Below are 23,949 nucleotides of genomic sequence, written 5' to 3'. Positions count from 1 at the left end.
TTCAAACAGTACTATTTCATAAATTTAACCATCAATTGACATTTTAATAATTTTTAAAAAAATATTAAAATTTTAATAGTAACAACTTAAGAATAATTAACACTCTAAAAAGTTAATAATGTAAACCTAAATTTGCTGCTCCACCACTAATTTTTTACGAAGATATGTTACAGTTCCTGGAGAAAAAAATGACATTAATTACCACACTCTGCATGCATGCGAGAATGTATAACAAAACACCAACATAAGTTGCCTAAAAAACGAAACAATTTAAGGTTGCACTTCAGCAAAAACGAGGACCGTCGTGGGTGGTGCTTTTATCGGCGGGGGGAATCTGGAAATGCCAGAGCCTCCCAACGCTTTTCACCAAGTACTTTTTGCACAAGCACTCGGTGGCGAAAAGCTTCTCCACTTCCGATCAACATCGTGCAAGAACACGTGGGTCACGCCGAATCCTTTCTTGTTCCTCGCCATGACCGCCGCCGAGAATATCACCGTCATCCTACCCGGCGCCTCCACGAAATACCCACGCGGCGCGTCGATCATTATCAAATCCCACTCCGTATCGTAAAACTCATGGGGAAAACCCGTCAACGCAAGCTTGCACCGGTCGTTGCCACGCAAATAAGCGTTCGACGGGAAACAGCTCGGCTCCGTCCGGTAATGCTTGAGCAAATCTCCCGCTTCCTTCAGCTGCGTACGGTAATTCACGGCGTAAGCGCGGATGTCCGGTTCGCCTTTGAGCACGTTGGCGACCCACTTCTGATCTTCTTCGAGGAACAAACGTTTTCCCATGGGGATTCAAAGCATTCCACATGCGTGAATCGTAGCCGAGCCCGAAGGCGAGGAAATTGCACGGACTTCGATTTCTTAGTACGTTATACGTGACGGAGATCTCGCCGAAGTTCTGTTGCGGTGTTCTTTTCGAGGGGCGTAGTGAACGAGAGCTCGGAGTTCAGTTTCAATGTCGGAGAATGCATTTATGGGTTGCGATCTTGACTTGGCGATAGAACATAGGAGGGAATCATCGCCGGCTTTTATGAGGCTGGAGATAAGTATTACTCCGGCGATAAGGCCGGCGATTGCGATGAGGGATTGGGTTCTTCCATCGGTGGGGAATTGCCGATCATCTCTCTTCATTTTGTTTTCTACTCTAGTTTATTAATACGGTTTTTTTCTATTATTAAATGGTAAAAACGAATATTAAAGTGAAATTTCGGTTATTTAATAAATATATATTTCCAAAAATATTGGAAAAGATCGTGAATGAGCATAACTTTCGATGATTGTTCATGTTTTATTAAATTAAAAATAATATTTATTTATTTGTATTTAAAATTAATGTATCTAAAATTTTAACTGAATAAAAAAATTCAAAACAAATTTACGAGGTAATTGCATCATATATTTCTAAACTATGGTACTCATTTTAAATTAGTACTTAAATTTTTAAATATTCTAATTTCATCCTCAAACTATGATACTCATTCTAAATTAGTCCTTAAACTTCTAAGAAATCCAATTTCATCCCTCAACTATGAGCGTATTCTAAATTAGCCCCTAAACTTTTAAACTTTTGAATTTCATTCTCAAATTCATCCAAATATCTAATTAATTATAATCATAATCATTTAATTGAACTTTATTTTTTTCAAACATATAATAACATAACTTGACCTAATGATTTTATTAACATGGAATGTGATTAGTATATACATATAATTTGGGATGCAATTAAAACGTTGAAAATGTTTTAAGACCGATTTAGAATGAAGGATATAGTTTGGGGATAGAACTAAAATATTCAAAAGATTGAGGATAATTTAGAAGTAGTCATAGTTTAAGAATGAAATTGAAACATGTATAAGTTTAAGGATCAATTTAAAATAAAACCCACAATTTAAGGACGTATGATGCAATTAACTCTAAATTTATCGAAAATTTGATCTAATTCAATCCGTCATCATTCCTATTTATAGCTTGAATACAGTCTACTTATTTTATTGATGGTTAGCTCTACTATCTCAAAGAGACGAGCTATCTATATAGACTAGGGCAAAGTTTAAATCCCTTAGCATGGGCTACATTAACAACATCCTACCAATTGAACACTAAAAAGCACTTAACCAAACCACAAATTATAACAAACTACCATTGACGCATACAAACCCATCGAACTAACACAACTAAGCAAATAGACACAGATGTTTCAACATAATTACAATCAGGAACGGACGTAGGATTTTAAATTAAGGAAGCGACCGCCCTCATCCGTCTCCTATATATTTATCCTTGAATCTGCGGCTCTCCATTACCATGTATCCCATTCCTCGTCGATGGCTTTTAACTCCTTTCTCATCCTATCATGGATCTCTAATAACAATTGAACACCGTCTGCGGTCGTGGCCGGAGACGCGCCTTGTATCGAAGCTCCGAATCTGGCGGCGACGACCGATGTCGCGATGGCTTTAGGCATATCCGGAAACTCTTTCTTCATACACCTGCTCCAAGGCCAATCCGGATGCTCTTCTTGTATTTTGTCTATTTTGAAGTCATAATACACTAACTTCATCATATACCATGCTACATTTAAATATGTAAAAAAACCCATCACTCAATCTTCTTACTCTCTACTCTCTAAATGATGTTTAATGATACCATCTCAACATACCAGTACTTATAGGCAAAATTTAAGGGTTTTTTTTTTTAATTGAAAGAAATAATTGAGGACCAAATACATGCTCTCAGTAACCACACACGTCATTTTAAGTGTCTTCCCTTTTGTTAAAGATAGTCACGGGCTTGTCTTTATTCATTTTAGATAATAAATTACGGATAAACTACACATTTAGTACCTAAATTATCAGTTTTGATCCGTTTTAGTACCTAAACTATAAATATGTTCAAAATTTAACGTTAAATTTTGAAAGATATGTTAAAATAAAACAAAAACTAAAATTTTTAATTGCGGGATATTAAATGAAACAAATTAAACTCTAGGCATGATTTTGTTTTTAAAAATTGAAAGTATAAGTGCTAAAATGTATCACAAATAATAGTTTAAGTGCTAAGCGTGTAATATGCCCTAAATTATCACTTTCAGTGTACACGTGTTTACCGCATGGGCCTCAAATATTTGGATACGGTTATCTCTATGAAGTATTAATGGTTATGTGATTATGTATATTTATCTATTTTGAAGTTTATTCACATCCGTTAAAAAAATTAAAATTAAATTTATGATATTTTTTTTGTAAAAATAGTGAACCAAATTTTAAAAAAATTATTTTTAAATAATTTTTTTATATTTTCATATATAAAATAATAAAAAATTTAATATTAATAATAATATTATAAATAAATAAAAATAAACTTAAACATAAATTTTAAGTATCTTTTAGAGAGAAAATATCAATTTTAATAAATAAAAATAAACTTAAACCTAGTTCTTTAAAGGGTGAAAAGCATGCACCGACAATTGAGTCGAATGCTTAGGTGTATATTTTGGGTCTTTTGATGACCTATTTGAAGAAAGGCTAATTTATTTAGCGTTTTGGGCAACTTTGATCTAACACACTTAATCTCTATTATTAAAAAAAAAATTGATTTAGGCAAAGATTGAAAGTATATGTTATGTAGGCACATCTTGGGGGTGAGGTATCTGACTCGCCTTAAATAAAACCTGGGGCTGAGGAAAGAAAATGAACTTGGGCTTAAGGTGATGAACTTATGGCTTGAAAATGTGGTTTTGCCCTAAAAGGCTGCATGACAGGGAAGTAAGTTTTTGCATAGCTATTGTCTCGTTAATATTCATGGCAATATCAAGCTGTTCATACACTAACATTGAATCCCCTGTGTTGGAGAAGTTCAAAGGATGAAAAAGCTTAAGTATGACTAATCACGACGAATTTGTTTGGTTTCTTTTTATTTTTTGCATAAAGATTTTTCTTCTGGGAATGAATTAAGATCAGTGTTGAAACATAAACTGCTCTTTCAATTTTCTCTTCTGCTTCTTTTCACAATCTAACAACTTGTTGGGACAGGGTCGGGTGAAGCAGAAGTTATCATCTAGGGGGAAGTACGTATCTGTTAACATCGGTCCCGTCCAAGTTGTTTCTAGTGAACAGGTTCGCGTCTCTCTTTCACACAAACGCATGCCCGTGCTTGAGTACTTTTTAAATCTGATAGAACTTGTTGTGTTGAGCAGGTTCAAGCCGTATATAATGCGATGAAGCGAGACGATAGGATGAAATACTTTTTATGATGCGATATGATCTTCATTCTCGTTTTGATTTGAATGTGATCATGTAGAGACTTCCTGGATTTACTATCTGGGCTGGTTGATGTTATTTGGAGCAACCAAGAGGCAAGGAATGCCCCTTTGCTAAGCCATATCGATCTGTTGGTTTATTGTATATTATAGTTTATTTATTAATCACCATTGAGGCTTTGACATAATGCAAACAAATTTCAGCTTAATTTATAATCTTAGGGTTTGTCTTTGATTATTTTTATTGAATATAATTTAAAGGAACTTTACAGTGTTTTAGTCCCACCTGTGGAGTATTTATATTGTCATGGTATTAATTAATTTAAAAATTAAATTTACAATTATGTTTTATTTGTGTAAAGTCTCCCGACTATAAGATACTATTTTATTGAGTCTCTTGACTATTAAAAGTTATAAAATGGTCCCCTGATTATAGGGAGTTGTTTTGTTGAGTCATTTGACTCTTAAAAGTTATAAAATGGTCAGTCGACTATTTATTATGTTCTAAACTCATCTTTTTCAGTTAAAAATAATGATCGTCCGAGTTAGACGTTAAAATGCTGATTGAGATGAAATATGGTGTTCATTTGAGATTATATTCCAAAATCATCATTTTCGGTTAAAAATAATAATGGAAACCTAAATTTGCTGCTACACCACTAATTTTTTACGAAGATATGTTACAGTTACTGGAGAAAAACGACATTAATTATGCCAACACTCTGCATGCATGCAATTATGTATAACAAAACACCAACATAAGTTGGCTCAAAACGAAACAATTTAAGGGTGCACTTCAGCAAAAACGAGGACCGTCGTGAATGGTGGTTTTATCGGCGGGGGGAATCTGGAAATGCCAGAGCCTCCCAACGCTTTTCACCAAGTACTTTTTGCACAAGAACTCGGTGGCGAAAAGCTTCTCCACCTTCCTATCAACATCGTCCAAGAACACGTGGGTCACGCCGAATCCTGTCTTGTTCCTCGCCATGACCTCCGCCGAGAATATCACCGCCATCCTACCCGGCGCCTCCGCGAAATACCCACGCGGCGCGTCGATCATTATCAAAATCCCACCCCGTACCGTAAAACTCATTGGGAAAACCCGTCAACGCAAGCTTGCACCGGTCGTTGCCACTCAAATAAGCGTTCGACGGGAAACAGCTCGGCTCCGTCCGGTAATGCTTGAGCAAATCTCCCGCTTCCTTCAGCTGCGTACGGTAATTCACGGCGTAAGCGCGGATGTCCGGTTCGCCTTTGAGCACGTTGTCGACCCACTTCTGATCTTCTTCGAGGAACAACGTTTTCCCATGGGGATTCAAAGCATTCCACATGCGCGAATCGTAGCCGAGCCCGAAGACGAGGAAATTGCACGGACTTCGATTTCTTAGTACGTTATACGTGACGGAGATCTCGCCGAAGTTCTGTTGCGGTGTTCTTTTCGAGGTGGCGTAGTGAACGAGAGCTCGGAGTTCAGTTTCAATGTCGGAGAATGCATTTATGGGTTGCGATCTTGACTTGGCGATAGAACATAGGAGGGAATCATCGCCGGCTTTTATGAGGCTGGAGATAAGTATTGATTGTTCATGTTTATTAAATTAAAAATAATATTATTTATTTGTATTAAAATTAATGTATCTAAAATTTTAACTGAATAAAAAAAATTCAAAACAAATTTACGAGTTAATTGCATCATATATTTCTAAACTATGGTACTCATTTTAAATTAGTATTTAATTTTTAAATATTCTAATTTCATCCTCAAACTATGATACTCATTCTAAATTAGTCCTTAAACTTCTAAGAAATCCAATTTCATCCTCAAACTATGAGCGATTCTAAATTAGCCCCTAAAACTTTTAAACTTTGAATTTCATTCTCAATTCATCCAAATATCTAATTAATTATAATCAAATCATAATTTAAATTGAACTTTATATTTTTCAAATATAATAACATAACTTGACCTGATGATTTATTAACATGGAATATGATTAGTATATACATATAATTTGAGATGAATTAAACGTTTGAAATGTCTTCAGACCAATTTAGAATGAAGGATATAGTTTGGGGATAAAACTAAAATATTCAAAAGATTGAGGATAATTTAGAAGTAGTCATATTTAAGAATGAATTGAAACATGTAGAGTTTAAGGATCAATTTAAAATAAAACTCACAATTTAAGGACGTATAATACAATTAACTCTAAATTTATCAAAATTTGATCTAATTCAATCCGTCATCATTCCTATTTATAGCTTGAATACAGTTTACTTATTTTATTGATGGTTAGCTCTATTATCTCAAAGAGACGAGCGATCTATTTACACTAGGGCAAAGTTTCAATCCCTTAGCATGGGCTACATTAACAACATCCTACCAATTGAACACTAAAAGCACTTAACCAAACCACAAATTATAACAAACTACCATTGACGCATACACAACCCATCGAACTAACACAACTAATAGCAAATAGACACAGATGTTCAACAATAATTACAATCAGGAACAGACGTAGGATTTAAATTAAGGAAGCGACGCCCTCATCCGTCTCTCCTATATATTTATCCTTGAATCTGCGGCTCTCCATTACCATGTATCCCATCCTCTCGATGGCTTTTAACTCCTTTCTCATCCTATCATGGATCTCTAATAACATTGAACACCTTCTGCGGTCGTGGCCAGAGACGCGCCTTGTATCGAAGCTCCGAATCTGGCGGCGACGACCGATGTCGCGATGGCTTTAGGCATATCCGGAAACTCTTTTCATACACCTGCTCCAAGGCCAATCCGGATGCTCTTCTTGTATTTTGTCTATTTTGAAGTCATAATACACTAACTTCATCATATACCATGCTACATTAAATATGTAAAAAACCCATCACTCAATCTTCTTACTCTACTTTAGGATTTTAAATTAAGGAAGCGACCGCCCTCATCCGTCTCTATATATTTATCCTTGAATCTGCGGCTTCCATTACCATGTATCCCATTCCTCGTCGATGGCTTTTAACTCCTTTCTCATCCTATCATGGATCTCTAATAACAATTGAACACCGTCGCGGTCGTGGCCGGAGACGCGCCTTGTATCGAAGCTCCGAATCTGGCGGCGACGACCGATGTCGCGATGGCTTAGGCATATCCGGAAAACTCTTTCTTCATACCTGCTCAAGGCCAATCCGGATGCTCTTCTTGTATTTTGTCTATTTTGAAGTCATAATACACTAACTTCATCATATACCATGCTACATTTAAATATGTAAAAAACCCATCACTCAATCTTCTACTCTCTACTCTCTAAATGATGTTTAATGATACCATCTCCAACATAACCAGTACTTATAGGCAAAATTTAAGGGTTTTTTTTTTAATTGAAAAGAAAAATAATTGAGGTCCAAATACAATGCTCTCAGTAACCACACACGTCATTTTTAAGTGTCTCCCATTTGTTAAGATAGTCACGGGCTTGTCTTTATTCATTTTAGTTAATAAATTACGGATAAACTACGCATTTAGTATCTAAATTATCAGTGTTGATCCGTTTTAGTACCTAAACTATAAATCTGTTCAAAATTTAACGTTAAATTTTGAAAGAGATGTTAAAATAAAACAAAAACTAAAATTTTTAATTGCGGGATATTAAAATGTAACAAAAATTAAACTCTAGGCATGATTTTTAAAAAAATTAAAAGTATAAGTGCTGAAATGGATCAAAATTAATAGTTTAAAGCGTGTAATTTACCCTAAATTATCACTTTCAGTACACACGTGTTTACGGCATGGGCCTCAAATATTTGGATACGGTTATCTCAATGAAGTATTAATGGTTATGTGATTATGTATATTTATCTTTTGAAGTTTATTCATCCGTTAAAAAAATTAAATTAAATTTATGATATTTTTTTGTAAAAATAGTGAACCAAATTTAAAATAATTATTTTTAAATAATTTTTTATTTTCATATATAAAATAATAAAAAATTTAATATTAATAATAATATTATAAATAAATAAAAATAAACTTAAACATAAATTTTAAGTATCTTTTAGAGAGAAAATATCAATTTTTATAAATCTACTAATAAATTAGTTTAAAAATATATTAACAAATAAGTTTATTAATAAACATAAAATTTTAGGAAGGACGAAGTTATAAAATTTTAGGGTGAAAAGAATAGATTATCAGTTAAAAATATAAAATTTTGCGTATGTCTATGATATTAACTATAAGAAAGATGAATAGAAGTGTTATCATTCACACTTAAAATATTCGAGAATGTTCCAAAAGAAATAGACTAGAGCGTTAAGACCAAAACAATCTACTTATTTTACGGATGGTTAGCTCTAATATATCAAAGAGACGAGCTATATTCATTTACACCAGGTGAAGATACATATTTATTCAAGTCGTAAGTTAAATACGATTCGTCAACTTAAATAACTCAAAATTTATTGATTCGACTCGATTCGACTCAATTAAATAAATGCACACCCGTACCCATCACATCATTTGAACCCTATAAAAGACTTAATCAAACCACGCTTCATAGCAAACTTTCAACGACACTGAAACACAATGTACCAAACCAATACAACTAATAACAGACCGACGACATTACTCACACAAAGCTAGTAGAATCAAACCACCGTCGTTTCCTTCGTCTTCGAGATTTTCCGTCATCACGTATCCCAACCCTTGTCGATCGCTTTCAACTCCGTTCATCTCGTCATTGAGCCTCGACAATAACCTAACACCGGCTTCGTTCATCGGGGGAGACACGGCTGAAATCATACCGGAATTGGTGCAAACAATGGCTTTCATGACGGCTTTAGGCATGTCCGGAAACTGTCTTCATACACCTACTCCAAGGACATTGGGATGCTCTTCTTGTATTTTGAGTATTTTTAAGTCGTAAAAATTCAACTTACACGTATACCATGCTACCTCAACAGATGTCCAAAACCCCATCACTCACCTCTCATCATCCGGATGTCTTCATCCTCATCATGGAAAGTCTCATCTTCAGTAATGAGACCATCAATTCTGTTCCGGCGGTGGCGTTGGCTTGCAACTTTATGGAAAAACCCGTGTTACGATCCCCGTTTTTAAGCCAATTCGCTCTTGCTCTTTGTTCCCGGGTATATTCCTTTCTTGTATTCCAAATTTAAATTGAGCTTTGATTCCATAAGGTCACCGAGAATATCATCTGAGAGAAGTTGAACATTAAGAGAGATATTCCTTGTTGAGCTCTTTGATAGATAGGCATTTCTTTCTTAATCTTCCGGAGCCATCAGTCGAGACCTGACTAACAGAGAGAAGCTTCTCCGGTACAGTGCCCACTGTGGAAGACCATATTTTTTAGCCTCTTCCTCACAAGAGTTTTTCAGTAACCATGTGCTTAAACTTAAGGTGCCACATTTTATTTTGTTGAGCCAGTAGGACATTGGAGTTTAAAAAGTAGAGGGCAGTGGTCCGAAAAGGATGAGGTAAATGATCCACTTGAAAATTCGGGAATCAATCCCACCAAGCCGGAGTAGCCACGCCCCAATCTAATCTTTCTCTAATATTATTTGTAGTTGTACGACCCCGTTGCCAGGTAAACCAGTTTCCTTTATAACCTAGATCATCTAGGTCGCAGTCCACTAAAGCTTCTCTAAAATTATTCATTTGCCGTTCATTCCTCATAAGACCTCCCTGTTTCCGAATACAGAGAGAATTTCGTTGAAGTCCCCGACCACACGCCAAGGGATATGTGGACTATCATTAAATGTCTAAGAAGCTGCCAGGAATCAAGTCTGTTGTCTACTTCAGGGGGACCATAGAAGTCGGTGAAGAACCAACAGATGGGAGTTAAAACTCCAAGGACCATCTTTCTCGATTCTGTCTGCATCGATTTCATGGTCAACCCGAAAAAGATATCGTCCTCCACCCAGGTCTGAGATTGAGATGCCCCCCGATGGATGCCATATGTGAGAAACGTCCCCACAAAACAACGAGTTAAAGAAAAAGGAGCATCTGATTCTTCGAGATCTATTTGCACACCATCATCCTCTTCGTCTTCAATAGAAAGCCCTGCCATATTGTCTTCAGCAGCAGTCATTAGAAGGAATCGTGGAAAATAACCAGAATAATCGAAAGAATTAGCGTGACAAGAGCAAAAGAGAACCACAATTACATCATATATATATATATATATTACACCTCCAACTTCAAGCAAGTCAGTTTCAACCCAAAAATAAAAACTTCCATGATAACCTATCATCCTAATTGTACATGTTACAAGTTAACATATGATGTTGAAAATGTTAATTTGCTACTCTCCATCATTAAAGTATCTATATTCTAATTTAATTATTGATATTTGATATATTAATAAACTAAATATTATAAAAAAGTTATTAAATTTTATTATTATTTTTATGTTTATGTTTAAGTAATTTTAATGTATATATATATAAACAAAATTTCATGCCCGACCATAAGCCATAATTAATGAAATTTCAGTTTCCAAAAACTGGAAAACTAAAAAGCATGGATTTTTTGCCTTTATAAAAAATATTTATTATTTTTCATTTTATAAACCAACGAGATTTGCCACGTAGGACGTATATAGAGACACGTGGTTGGCTCCAAGTTAGCCTCTACTTAAATCTCGGTCTGAAACCAACAACTTGTTACTCTACGTTACTGCTTGCCGCTCAACTAATAAAGTGGGCCACCGTTCATATCTAAAACCATCAGAACCGTTGATCTCCATCTCAAGTGACAACAAATAATCCTTTTCCACCGTTCAACTGCATGTCATTAATACAGTCAGCCCTAAAAATATTAGGTCAAATTTACAAAATGTCCATGTACTATTATTTTATGGACTTAATCCTTATACCATCATTTGATCAGTTTAATACAAAATAAGTTAAACAATTAATTTGATATAATTAAAGGAAAAGATCGAGTTTAAGACTGAAAATACATATTCCAAGAGTAGATCACTCAGAAGATTAAATTGTAGTATAAATTATAATACATATTTTCGATTAATCTAGAATGATTATAAGTGAAGATTATATGTACTAAATGACTTCAACTTTGATATAAAAACTCAAATATCGTAGTCATTAGTGTTCAAACTTGAAATCTCTAGGGACACAATCATCTTTTAATTATTGAAATCTTTTGGTTCGTGTTAGATTAAATTATAGTAAAAAACTAAATCAGATACAATATATAGTATAGTACAGGGATTATATTCAGAATTTGACCAATACTACTCATCTCCATATTTATCTTCTCCAATCTCCAAAAACAAAGAGGATACTTTCCAAGTTTGATTCAAAAACTCAACAAGTAAAGAAAAGCAGTCAAGAAATGGGAAAAGAACAAAGGAGAGTGAAGGGCTCGAGAGCTTCAATCGCGACGATCACGGCGGTCACTTTGCTGGCGTGTATCGTCGGTGCGGCCGACGAGAGTGGATTAGCCAACCAGTGCAGCAAAGATTTCCAGAGCGTGATGAGCTGCCTCAACTTTGCTCAAGGCAAGGTGGAGAAGCCGTCCAAGGAGTGTTGCGGTTCGGTCTCGAGCGTAAAAAAAACGAACCCAAGTGTTTGTGCTATATTCTTCAGCAAAGCCAGACATCTGGTGCTCAAAGTCTCAAGAGCATGGGGGTGCAGCAAGATAAGCTTTTTCAACTTCCATCGGCTTGCCAGTTGAAGAACGCTAGCGTCAGTGATTGCCCGAGTAAGCTTTAAATTATCCTTTCGGTTTTTTTCTTCTCTTTTCTTTTGCTTTTGATTATACATTTAATGAAATGGTGTGTGTGCATTTTTGAATGAATAGAGGTTCTTGGGTTGGCCCCAAACTCGCCGGACGCGGCTATTTTTACGAATCGTCGTCAACGAGGGCGACGCCAGCTACGCCGTCGTCTGGTTCGCAGAATGCTGATGATAAGTCCGGCGGGACGAAGCTTGAAGCCGCTGATCATTTTATTGGCCCCGTGCTACTGGTTGCTTCGGCCGTGTTTTCTTTTTCTATGCACTCCCTGATGGGATCGCTTAACTGGTGCTTTGGCCGTCTTTTTTTCTTCTTTAGCCTTGTTTCGCCATTGTTGTTGTTTCTTTCTTTCTTAGCTTAAAATATTATCATATTTATGGGAGATTTTAACTCTTATTAGCGAGACTGTTTGATGCTCAAAACAAAGAATGACACACAGACATACATGTGTAGGTATGCAATGTCTCTAAACCCTAAATCTAAATTTCAAACTCTCTTCATAAATTATAAAATTTGAATTTTATACAAATTATTTCTTGGATAACGTTATATTATATCCAAAAATAGGATTCAAAATTTTATTACTCCATTTTAAAAATCTAAAATTCTGGTAGGTGGATTTAGAAATTATAAAAATGAGATCTAAAATTTTATGATCTATTCTAAAAATCTTGGGTATGTAATTTTTTTATTTTTATTAATAAATTAAATTAAAATTAACACCTTTTTTTTGGAAATAATGGATGTGTGACTTTCTCGGGAGCTATATACATCCATCCTCTCCCGACTCCTACCCTATTAATAATGGTGACAGCTATAGACTTACTTTTAGGAGGTGTTTGATTCAAGAATTATGGAATTTTTATGGGATAAGAATCTTACATTTCCATGTTTGATTGGGTTGGGAATCTCATCTCGGTAATATTTTATTACCAATAGTAGATTTTTTGGATATATTACAGGAAATGTCATTACCTCCCTTTCCTTAGGTATTGTAACATTAGCGGCGTTTTGGACTAAAATACCCTTAAATTTGTATTTTTTTCAATATCATTCTTCTGTCATTGAATAATAAAAATTCTACGAATGTTAAATTACAAATTATCTTAAATTATTTTAGATTTACAAAAAAAAATCTATAATTAAAATTTTATATGAAGTTTAGGGGTTAAAAAAATTTACCCTTTCATTAAACTTTTTTTATGTTTTTAATTTTGTAAAAAAAATTATATAATATTTTACAATTTGTAATATACAATATATAATAAGGACAATTTAGTTAAATATACATTTCAATAATCTTTTATTCCTTTAACCAAACACGGTAATCTTATTCTGCTAAACTAACCAAATCAAATGTCAATAAAATCAAAAAAAAGGAATAAAACCAAAGTGGGGAATTATGGTCTGAAGATAAAACCTGATCCACGAAGATGCATCTATTCATAGGTAGCAAGAAAACAATGAGTTGGAACATACAGAATTTTACTGATGGATATAGGGGTTTGGGACGGAGAGTTTGCATTCATGCATCTTACTGTTCATGAGAATCTGCCAAACGTTTAATGGCAGTTCTGTCTGGTTTGTGTGTTCAAATCGGAGATTTGAAATGAATGCACGAGTGAGAGAGATTTTGAATGGCAGTTGAAATGATTGACTCGGGAAGTAGAGAGTTACTGATTCTGGCTCCCTATGCGGTCCAGATGTCAAGGAGCGAGGTCTACCCTCGATGACTATGGCAGCCAGACAAACATCATAGCCAAAAAAAGGAAAATAATGGATAGAAAAATAAAGTTTGTTTTCGTCTTAAATTAAAGATAATACTATTGAAGTATTTATAAAACATAAGCTGTGTTTATGGCTACAAAGGTCAGAGATGAGTTAAGCTCGTGAGGCCACAGTGAACTACATGTCGAATTCAAAACTTAAATAAATTAAAATCCTAATAACTTAACCCAATATGGTAAAGAAATTTATGTTTATACATTGATTCTAAACCCATCATCATCGAGTATTAACCGTGACACCTTATTAGAGTATCTAGAATACACGATTGTATTCTAGAATATGCAATGTGTGGATATGCTCCTAATATGAGCATTGTGTGTGGAGTGAGTGTTAAAGTTTGTTATGAATGTGGAGTCTGTTTGAATATGTTATAGAAGTAGAGTAAACTTGAAGGCATAGCTATATATAAACTGATGTAATGTAGAGTATTTCATGACCATTTTAATAAAAGCTTCATTCTGTCATCTCCTCTATGGCAGCATTCTCACACACCTCTATGGCTCTGGGTTCTACAGAAATGGCAAATTAAGACTCACAATTTTCATAAACCACAGCTTTCCATCTTTAGGACTTACTTGAATTCTAAGGGGGAGAAGAAGATGAATGGGAAGAGAATAACAAGGAAGAGTTGAGAAAAAGAGGGAGGGGACAATGTGATATCTAACTATAATTAAAGGTTTTCAGTTTTGAATTTCTAAATGCTGAAATTACTCCCTTGGTCCTCCTGATTTTAATGGCAAACTAAAATGCTTTTTAATTATTGACTCACTCCAAGCCTAATTTCACTTATTTTTGCTCAAGGCTTCTTACAAGCCTAAGAACTTGTCCAAGTCCATCTTGGGTTAGCCCAAAACTCTTAACCTGGATTCGGGACGTTACAAGCCAAGAGCGCAATGCTAGAGCGGTGGAGCGTGAGGAATGATGAACGTTTTAAAGATTTAATTTTCGAAATTCCAAATTTCTAGTTGAGTGTATGTCGTTGCTGGGTGGGTGGGATGTTTTTCTTTTAATTTTATTAGTTTAATTTAATATATAAAATTATTAATAATTAAATATGTAATATTATTATATATAAAAAAAATAAATGTAACCATATACTCAAGTGACCAGGTACCTGAAAAATATACATTTTGTGACCTGGGCGTGACCCGAGAAATGTAGGGTCGGGTATCCGACTTGGAACTTGATTTTTTTAAAATTACATATTTTTTTATTGGGTCGGTAGGTGGGTCATCCAGGTAGGGTATTTTTTAACACTCCTACTAAATATGTAGTTTTTCCAACCATTTTTATAAGTTAAATAAAGGGTAAATTATGCATTTAGTACATAAACTATTAACTTTTGTTCATTTTAGTACCTAAACTTTCAATTTTTTAAAACTATACCTAAAGTTTATTTTTTGTTTCATTTTAGTACCTCATTCAAAATTTAACATTAAGTTTTGAAAGAAAAAATTAAAAGTTTAGGTATTAAAACAGACTAAAACTGATATTTTAGGTGCTAAATGAGTAGTTTACCCCTTATATAAATGAATTATACTAAAATATTTTTTATTATTGAAGTTTTAAAAATTAAAAAATAAATTATTTAATTTATCAAAATATTATAAAATTGTCACCATAAATTATAAATTAATAATGTTTTATGAGTTTAAGTGTCATTTTATACAAAAATAATTTTAGCCATCATTTTATAATAGCTTAATAAAATTTAATGATCATTTTATAATTATTTGTGAAATTTAATAATTATTTTATTATTTTTAAAATTACTTATAACATTCCAACATAATTTAACAATCTTACTTAAAAGATTTTCTTTTTCTTTTTTTATTCTTTCCATTATTGTATTTAATTATGGACAATGATTGGGAGAATAAATAAATTTAAGATATTATCTTTATAAAATTTGAAAAATAATTTGATTAAAATCAGATTGAGAGGTAACGTTTAGTTGGATGGAATCTCTTGAAATTATGGAAAATTGAAATTCAATTCCACTACTTTCCCATGTTTGGTTCAAGTTTTCCAAGGGAATTAGAATCCCTCATGGCTTCAACTTTCCATTAAATGAAGGAAAGTTCAATTCCCTTGTTGGAGGGAATTGAAATTTGACCATACTACCTCATCAATCTTTTGGTAACTTATTCATATATTGAATACAAATATTTTTTTATTATTTCGGATCAGGTTGGGTTTCTAATTCATATATTCGGGTCGGGTCGGGTCGGGTGAAACTTTATTTTGGTCGGGTCAATTTTTTTAAGTGTGATATTCGGGTCGGGTCGAGTTCGGGTTTAGTGTGAAAAATACCCAACCCGAAAATATATATAATTTTACCTTATATATTTAGGAATAATTACAATAATACCCCTCTCTATATATATTTTTTCCAATTAAGTCACTATTTTTATTGAATAAAAATATTTTTTTATTATTTGGGTCGGGTCGGATTTCTAATTCATATATTCGGGTCGGGTCAGGTGAAACTTTATTTTGTTCGGGTTGGGTCGGGTTTTTTAAGTGTGATATTCGGGTTGGATTTTTTTAAATGTGATATTCGGGTCGGGTCGAGTTTTTTTAAGTGTGATATTCGGGTCGGGTCGGGTTCGGGTTTAGGGTGAAAAAACCCAGACTGACCCGAAAAAAATATAATTTTACTTTATATATATTTAGGAATAATTACAATAATACCCCTCTATATATAATTTTTTTCAATTAATTCAATGTTTTTATTGAATAAAAATATTTTTTTTATTATTTTGTGTCGTTTCGGGTTTCTAATTCTTATATTGAATAAAAATAGTTTTTGGTATATTTTATGTAACTAATTAACATACTCCAATTGAAATGTATCAAAATATTGCTCTATCTTTTAGTAATTTATTAACATATTTTAATTGCGATGATTTTAACTTATAATGTTTATTAGCATGATTTTTATAATTTATTGAAATGAATAATCAATCAATAAAATAAAAATTTAATATTTTTTAATTTTTTATAATATATTACTACATGTAAATTCCAAATCATAGAAAGAAAAATGCAAACTTAGACTTAGCACAGTCGGTTCATCTGATCGGAATAAAAGCCATTATCATAGGGAGCCTTGAGCAGCTGGGACACTCGGAAATGGCTGTCACTATCACGGTTATGCACTTGGGATTCAGCCGTCTGATGTTCCATCAACCAGGTTTCGGATAAGGTGCTCAGAAATCCTTGCGGAATCGCATTCATTGCTGGTTGAAACGCCGGAGGTAGGATTGACATGCACGGGGTAGGCAAACGAACCGTGTTTTGGCTCACAAGAAACCCAGGAATCATTTGACAGAAGAGAGAGAGAGCACGATGAAGATCTTGCGTCGTTGCCATGTCTGAAGTAACTGTGGATTCTTCAACACCTACAAAATTGGACAAAACCTGTTGAGCTTGTAAACCAGTTCAGTAAGGAGAGCATCATAGGCCTTCAGCACCATGACTTATCTGTAAAGTATACATACCGTGTTTCGGAAAAAGTTTTTCCGAACGTAAGACGTAACACTGTTAAAATATTTTTCTCTAGACATGAGATACAACAACGCATGATTATTAAATAGTTCTTTTGATTTTATTGTGACATAATATAATCAAATAGTCCGTGGATATTGTATTACCATTGCCTTCCAATTGGACACGTAAAATGGCTTAGAACATGTACAAGATATTGTATTACCATTGCCTTCCAAGCACCATTTCAAAGTTGATAGAAAATATCCAGATACAACAACGCATGATTATAATTTGAGAGTTGAGGGAAAATAAAAATGAAAGATGCATCCAATTGGTCCACTCCTGTGACAGTATCATACAACAAAAATCATATGCATCAAACACATAAAATCTGAGTCTGAAGCCTATACCATTCAATGACAAAAGTCTTGCAGCATTGAAGTGGAATGGTTTGTTTGTGGTTTGCGGCGTCTTGCATTGTGGTCAGAAAGACGCCTGCAACAACTTCTCTTCTTTTCATCAAACTCCGACAGGCCATGGAACCTTGAACATCATGAAAATGATTATCATTTTAACAATCATTAAGAGATTGAATCACAAGGCTAAGGAACCAAATAACTACTGCTAAGAACCGCATCTTTGATACTAAGATAATGAAAACATCACAATGCAAAAGTACACAATAAGCAATATTCTTGGATACCATTAACTTGAATAAAAAAGGTTTACTTGCTACACTGCTGGCAGAACCGGAGTTCTAGACCACGTACAATGACCTTTGGGCTCTTTGAATGACTTTCACAAATTCTGTGTTTCTGATGGTAATCCTTAGCAGATGAGGTAAAGGTTACATCCCTCAACTTGGCAATGCGGAACACATGTTCCCTGACAATTGGGTTTGGATCTCTTTGCTGAGATAGGAGATGGTCCAGGAGTGGATTGATAAGACAAATTCTTAGCATTGCTTCCTGCAGAAACATCTTCAATGTATGTTCTTTTTCCAAGCTTTAAACCGAGCAATGGCTCGCCAGAGCCAACTGAAGCCTCGAGAGTTGGGGAGTATCAGCCAGCTCAAACATGGAAACTTTCTGGTTGCTAATACCATCTGGGACAGCTTCAAAGGCTTCCAAATCATATTTGGTTGTCTTTACTTCCCCCACAGACGAGGAATTAATAGATGCCGATTTTGAACTTTTAGACAGAGATGCAAGGCCCAAATCTGAGCCAGAACCTCAACTAACCCCAGCAGCACCGGAAGAATAGAGAGCCCTGAGTTAATCCCTCCATCTCCATCAATATCCCACTCTACTGTTTCAGCTTCCTTGGAATTTCAGTCAGTGTTGCATTTAACATCATTAAGTTTTTCCCAGTCCCACTGCAAGGGGGTTTTGGCACTCCAATCCATCAGAGAGACAGAACCCAAAGAAAACTAAGCTCATATAAAGTAAACACAAGCTAACTTGTCACAAAATCCTGAAAATATAAACTTGAAACTTGTTCAATTCACAGAGGAAATAAATCAGGAAAAGAAGTTCCAAACATGTATTCATGCTAAATTCAACTATAGATGGAGACCATTTATGGTTTCTCTATAGATGCATAGCATGTAAAACAAAAAATAAGCTTAATCATTCCGGTCGTACAAAGTACAAAATTTACCTCTAAATCCAACAGCTTCAGAGCCCACTCATCTCTGTACCTCAGATCTAGAGGGATGCAACTTAGAAAAATGTCAATCCACTTTAATAACACGATAGTTTGTTCACTCCTACGCCAATTTTACGCTAAAAGCATTGGCCATGACACTTCGAATCCAATTCACTGAAAATTGCAACCAAAGTATCAAAGATGTTGAACTAGCGTAGCAACCAATTTTCAGTCCAAGTGTGTGCAGATATCAATTTCCATCCTTCAAAAACTGACAACTCAAAAGAGATAAAAAAACACAGAATAAGCTACACAAGTTCGGAACAAATTGTAGTAGAACTTTCTCCTCCTTCCACTATGGCTAACACAAACAAGCTGAAAACTAACTCCAAAGGATCTCTATTTGCTCTTTTACATATGTAAGAGTACAACATCAAGATAAATATTTTACTTCAATACCAAGTACGTATATACAAGCATTCCCTGAACCCGCAAGTGCAACACTTGGACCAAATTCCACCACAAAATCCTAGAGGAATTACCCTTATCTACAACCCATTGGAAACTAACTACCCAGTTTCTGCACCATTAAGAACCAGCTCTCTCCCCAATAACTATAGGAAGCGGTAACAGATTACAAGTATAGGAAAAAAGTGTTTTGCTTTTTAGGTTTTAATTTTGATGATGCTACCGTGCTCTAAAAACCTTCAACCACAATAATTCAGATTCAATAATTCAATTTGGCAATTCCACAAAGTGGGTCCCTGACTGAGACCCAAAGACCGATAGATACTTTAAGAAGTATTGAATGAAACCCTAATCTACCACAAATTCAAAAGTTTACAGCCTTAAAAAAAGAAGTAAAACATAAGAAAATATGAAAACCAATCAAAAAATAGTGAAATACAGCAAATGCATAAAAAAAAATCAGTGCAAGAAATAAAATCATACTCATAAACTCATCCTCATACGATCTTAGTTCCGTACTTAACAGAAACAGAAATGAATTAAATATTTTTTATAGAAATCATGAAAGAAATAAATTTCTAGAAAGTAGCTTCTCAGTGCTCCCTATCCAGGTATCACCCATCATATTCATATCGTTATTTAAAAAAAACTAACTAGATTTAAGCTAGAAATATGAAGTGAAAAACAAAAGGTAAATTTCAAAAAATCATATTTTAAATAGAAAATAAACGTAGTCGTTTCTTTCACTTTCCCCAGAAAGCAAGAAAGGAAAAGCGGAAACAAAGAAATAGTGGGAAAAATAAAAAAGAGGAAGCAATATAAATCATAAAGGCATCTACTATTTTCTTTACATTTCCTTTCTCTAAACCTCAAATAATTGACATGATAATAGAACGTATGAAGAAACTAACGTATCGATCTGAGCCGCAAAAACTAGATGTTTCTCCATTTTTAGAAATCCATGTGCATTCATTATTACTCTCTTTATTAAACAACAATAAAACAAGTCAAAAAGATGAACTTACTGGTGAGTTGCTTAATATCGGCGACAGCTGGGTCTGAGTCCGAGTTGAATGGGAGACTGAAAATAGAGGGTAAAACAACAACAGAAACGGAAGAGAAAGCAAGAGGAGGGGCAACTTTGTCGGTAGCTAGCAAGCCCGCCAAGGCCAAGGCATGAAGCAACAGAGTGAATATCAGGTATGTGGTAGATTCGATCAGATAATTATTCGATTGCGTTATAAATTTAATAATAGTTAAATAAAAGTAAATTTGAAAAAAAAAATTAAAATTATAAAGAATTTAAAATCTTATTAATTGATTAAAGTATCGAAATATTAATGTTGAGCAAATACTAAATTAAAAACAAAACACATAAGTTGTTTATTAATCGGTATAAACGTTACATTTAGTGATTTAATTAATCGAACCGTTAATATTAAATAATTTCAGTTAATCGAATCGCTAAAAATTATGATTAATGGTTAATGCTACGATTATAAATTTTAATAAACGGTTAATCGTTAATATTTTAAATTTATAATTATATTTTTACACATATAACTTAATATAATTTTCTATTGTTTATAATTTATATATATATTTAATTTGTATGCAAATAACTTAATTTATATAATTTTATTGTTTTTAAATTAATATTTCTTTAAAAATATATTTAATGAGTTATTGTTAGATACTTTAAATGTTACATTCTTTTTTGTAGTATAAATTATGATTTTTCACAAATAATTGTAATATATTACCTGTATGTTAACCTGTAACCGAAACGTTAATAACGATTAACCGCTTCTTAATTATTAGGTTATGGTTAGAAAAATCTCATAGCTATTATAACGGTTAATCAACCGTTTATGTTAAACGGATCGATTAACCGTCCATGAACAATCCTATTGGTCATCCTAAAAACACAATTTCTGTAGGAAAATTTATTAGATGGTCTCATCTAATCACGTCATCTGTGGTTCCAATCAATAGGATCCGTTCATTTCATCTTTTTGAAGGTGAACCTTTATTTTTTTTAAATATAAATGAGAAGTGAGTAATTATTTAAAAAATATTTTAAGATGAATAAATCTTATTAATTAAAATCATAAATAACATGATGAACCGAATTGATCTAACAATTTCTTGGAAACAAGGAGACTGAGGGGGTTCTTTCACTTCAACCAGATATACTATAAAATAAAATATGAATAAATATAAACCTATTTTTTATTAGTATTAAAAAATACTAAAATAAATATAAATATTTTTTTATGTATTGAATAATAGTTGCCATTAAATCCAAGATCTCCAACTTATTATTATTATTATTATTATAGAGAGGAAGAAAACTGTCCAATGCAGACCTACACGTGACCTCCAAATTCTTTTCGACAAATTCTTTTCGACAAATTCTTTTCATGGTTTGGTCTTTTGAGAAAGTAGGTAAGCGACGTCGCATGGCTAAAATAAAAGCGGTGATTGCAATGGTGCTAACCACAAGGGGCATATTACTCTAGTTTTGAACAAACTATTATCAAAACTTGCCAACTTAGTACCCCTTTTTTTTAAAGTACCAACTTAGTACCTGACCACAATAATATTGGGTCCATCATTTCATCACTTGGCTCTATTGGTACATGTTAGTTATGCACAACAACAAAATCAAAAACTTTACATAAAAGGTTGAGATATAATTATTTTTTAGATTAAATATTTGATTCGATTCGATTTAGATTTAGATTTTTTTATATCAAGTGTATAGTTTTAATCTTTAAAATTCCTTGAAAAGTGTAACTTTATTATCAATGGATCGATTGGTATCGTTCTTGTAAGGTTCGTAATCTTTATTCCTCGATCGGAATAAATATCAATTATAAGTTTGAGGGTCGAATCGAATATCATTTCAAATTATATCATGATCTACAATATTTGTCCTTTTGTATTATCTTTTGTCGGCATTCTTAACAGGAACAGAGTATGCGTATAATCGGATCAACTTGATGCACGTGCCAGTTTAATTTAAACTAAATATTATAAAATATTCTCTCAATCTAGTATATTTTTGGGTGAACTAAATGTTTAGTGCTTAAACTATTAGTTTTGATCCGTTTTAGTATCTAAACCTTTAATTTTTAAAAAATCATACCTAACGTTTATTTTTTGTTTCATTTTAGTACATTGTCGTTGAAAACTTGATGACACCGCATTTTTATGGGTAAATTACATCATTCATCTGTCAACTGTCTTCTCACTCCTATTTTGGTACTAGAGTTAAAAAATCAATTTAATTACTCAACTTTCAAATTGCTCCTATTTTAATCACTCTAATTTATTTTATTAATAATTTTGTGACATGACATTTTTATCATTATTTTACTAATATATAACTAAAAACAAAAAAATGAAAGTTACAGTGATTAAATTAGGAGTAATTTGAAAGTTAAGTAATTAAATTAAAAAAAATTAAAATTTAGTAACTAAAATAGGAGTAAGAAAATAGTTGAGTGAAGAATGGTGCAATTTATCCATAAAAAATGTTCCACGTGCAAATCACCTGTTAAGATGGCGAGATACTAAAAAAATAAAAAGTAAACGTTAGGTATGATTTTTAAAAAAAATAAAAATTTAGATACTAAAGCGAACAAAATTAATAATTGAGATACTAAACACATAATTTATCTTGTATCTTATCTACTATACAAAATTCGAACATTTACACTACATAGTCTCAAGTGTAATGGACTTGTTACACCCGCACCAATGTGGTACGTGGTCCAGGACCACATTGAGTAAGCCATCCTATAGTTGGCCACATTAAAAAAACAATTGGAAAATATCCGGTGCGTTCTCCTATTGATTTCCCAAATCCAAGCACTTATTTTTGAAAAATCTTCTTCCCGAGACTCTAACTTCTTTATTACTGTTCGGGTATACCTTTTATGATCACTCTTTTGAAATCGAGGTCCGCCGCCAACTCCACCGCATGCAGAGCCGCCTTTGCTTCGGCCATAAACGGAGATGTAATGTTCGAACTTAATCTCCTGCATGCTCCTAGTATTAAACCCTCTATCCCTTATGATAACCCCCTGACCATGCCATTTTTTGGTTTCGCAGCAGTCTAGCATCAAAATTTACCTTTATTGCAGGGTCGACAGGCGGCTTCCAACGAGCAACAGGGGCGTTCGGGGTACTCATGCAAGCATTTGCTGTTGAAAATTCTAAGCAGTGTGCTTGAACAAAGGTGGTCATCTCATCTACTTCAGAAACTTTTAGGCGGCCAGTAAAATCTTGCAATTGGCCAATCTCTGACAACATGCTCCACTTTCTCTAGCACCGTTTGACATCTCGCATAGTTAGGGTTGTTCATGATGCGCTTTTGAAAAAGTTTTTGTTTGTGGGTATGCAATTGAATAGGAACTTCCAAAGGCGTAATTTAATCTTGCATTGACATGTACAATCCCAAGTCGCCTTTATCACTATGGCTTCATCTGGGGACACCTCATTC

At 33.6% G+C, this 23,949-nt stretch overlaps 4 pseudogenes; 1 reads left to right on the top strand and 3 right to left on the bottom strand.

Annotated features, from left to right (window-relative positions):
* Positions 1 to 280: 280 nt before the first annotated feature.
* Positions 281 to 1,144, bottom strand: LOC120211531 (annotated as a pseudogene).
* A 3,919-nt stretch (positions 1,145 to 5,063) lies between these two features.
* Positions 5,064 to 5,841, bottom strand: LOC120211534 (annotated as a pseudogene).
* A 5,738-nt stretch (positions 5,842 to 11,579) lies between these two features.
* LOC120211533 lies at positions 11,580 to 12,447 on the top strand (annotated as a pseudogene).
* Positions 12,448 to 17,568: 5,121 nt separating this feature from the next.
* On the bottom strand, positions 17,569 to 18,729 carry LOC120211345 (annotated as a pseudogene).
* Between the last annotated feature and the right edge of the window lie 5,220 nt (positions 18,730 to 23,949).

This window comes from Hibiscus syriacus, unplaced genomic scaffold (assembly GCF_006381635.1).
Source record: "Hibiscus syriacus cultivar Baekdansim isolate YM2019G1 unplaced genomic scaffold, ASM638163v2 tig00109972_pilon, whole genome shotgun sequence".
NCBI classification, from domain to species: Eukaryota; Viridiplantae; Streptophyta; class Magnoliopsida; order Malvales; family Malvaceae; genus Hibiscus; species Hibiscus syriacus.
This window is presented reverse-complemented; position numbering and strand designations above follow the sequence as displayed.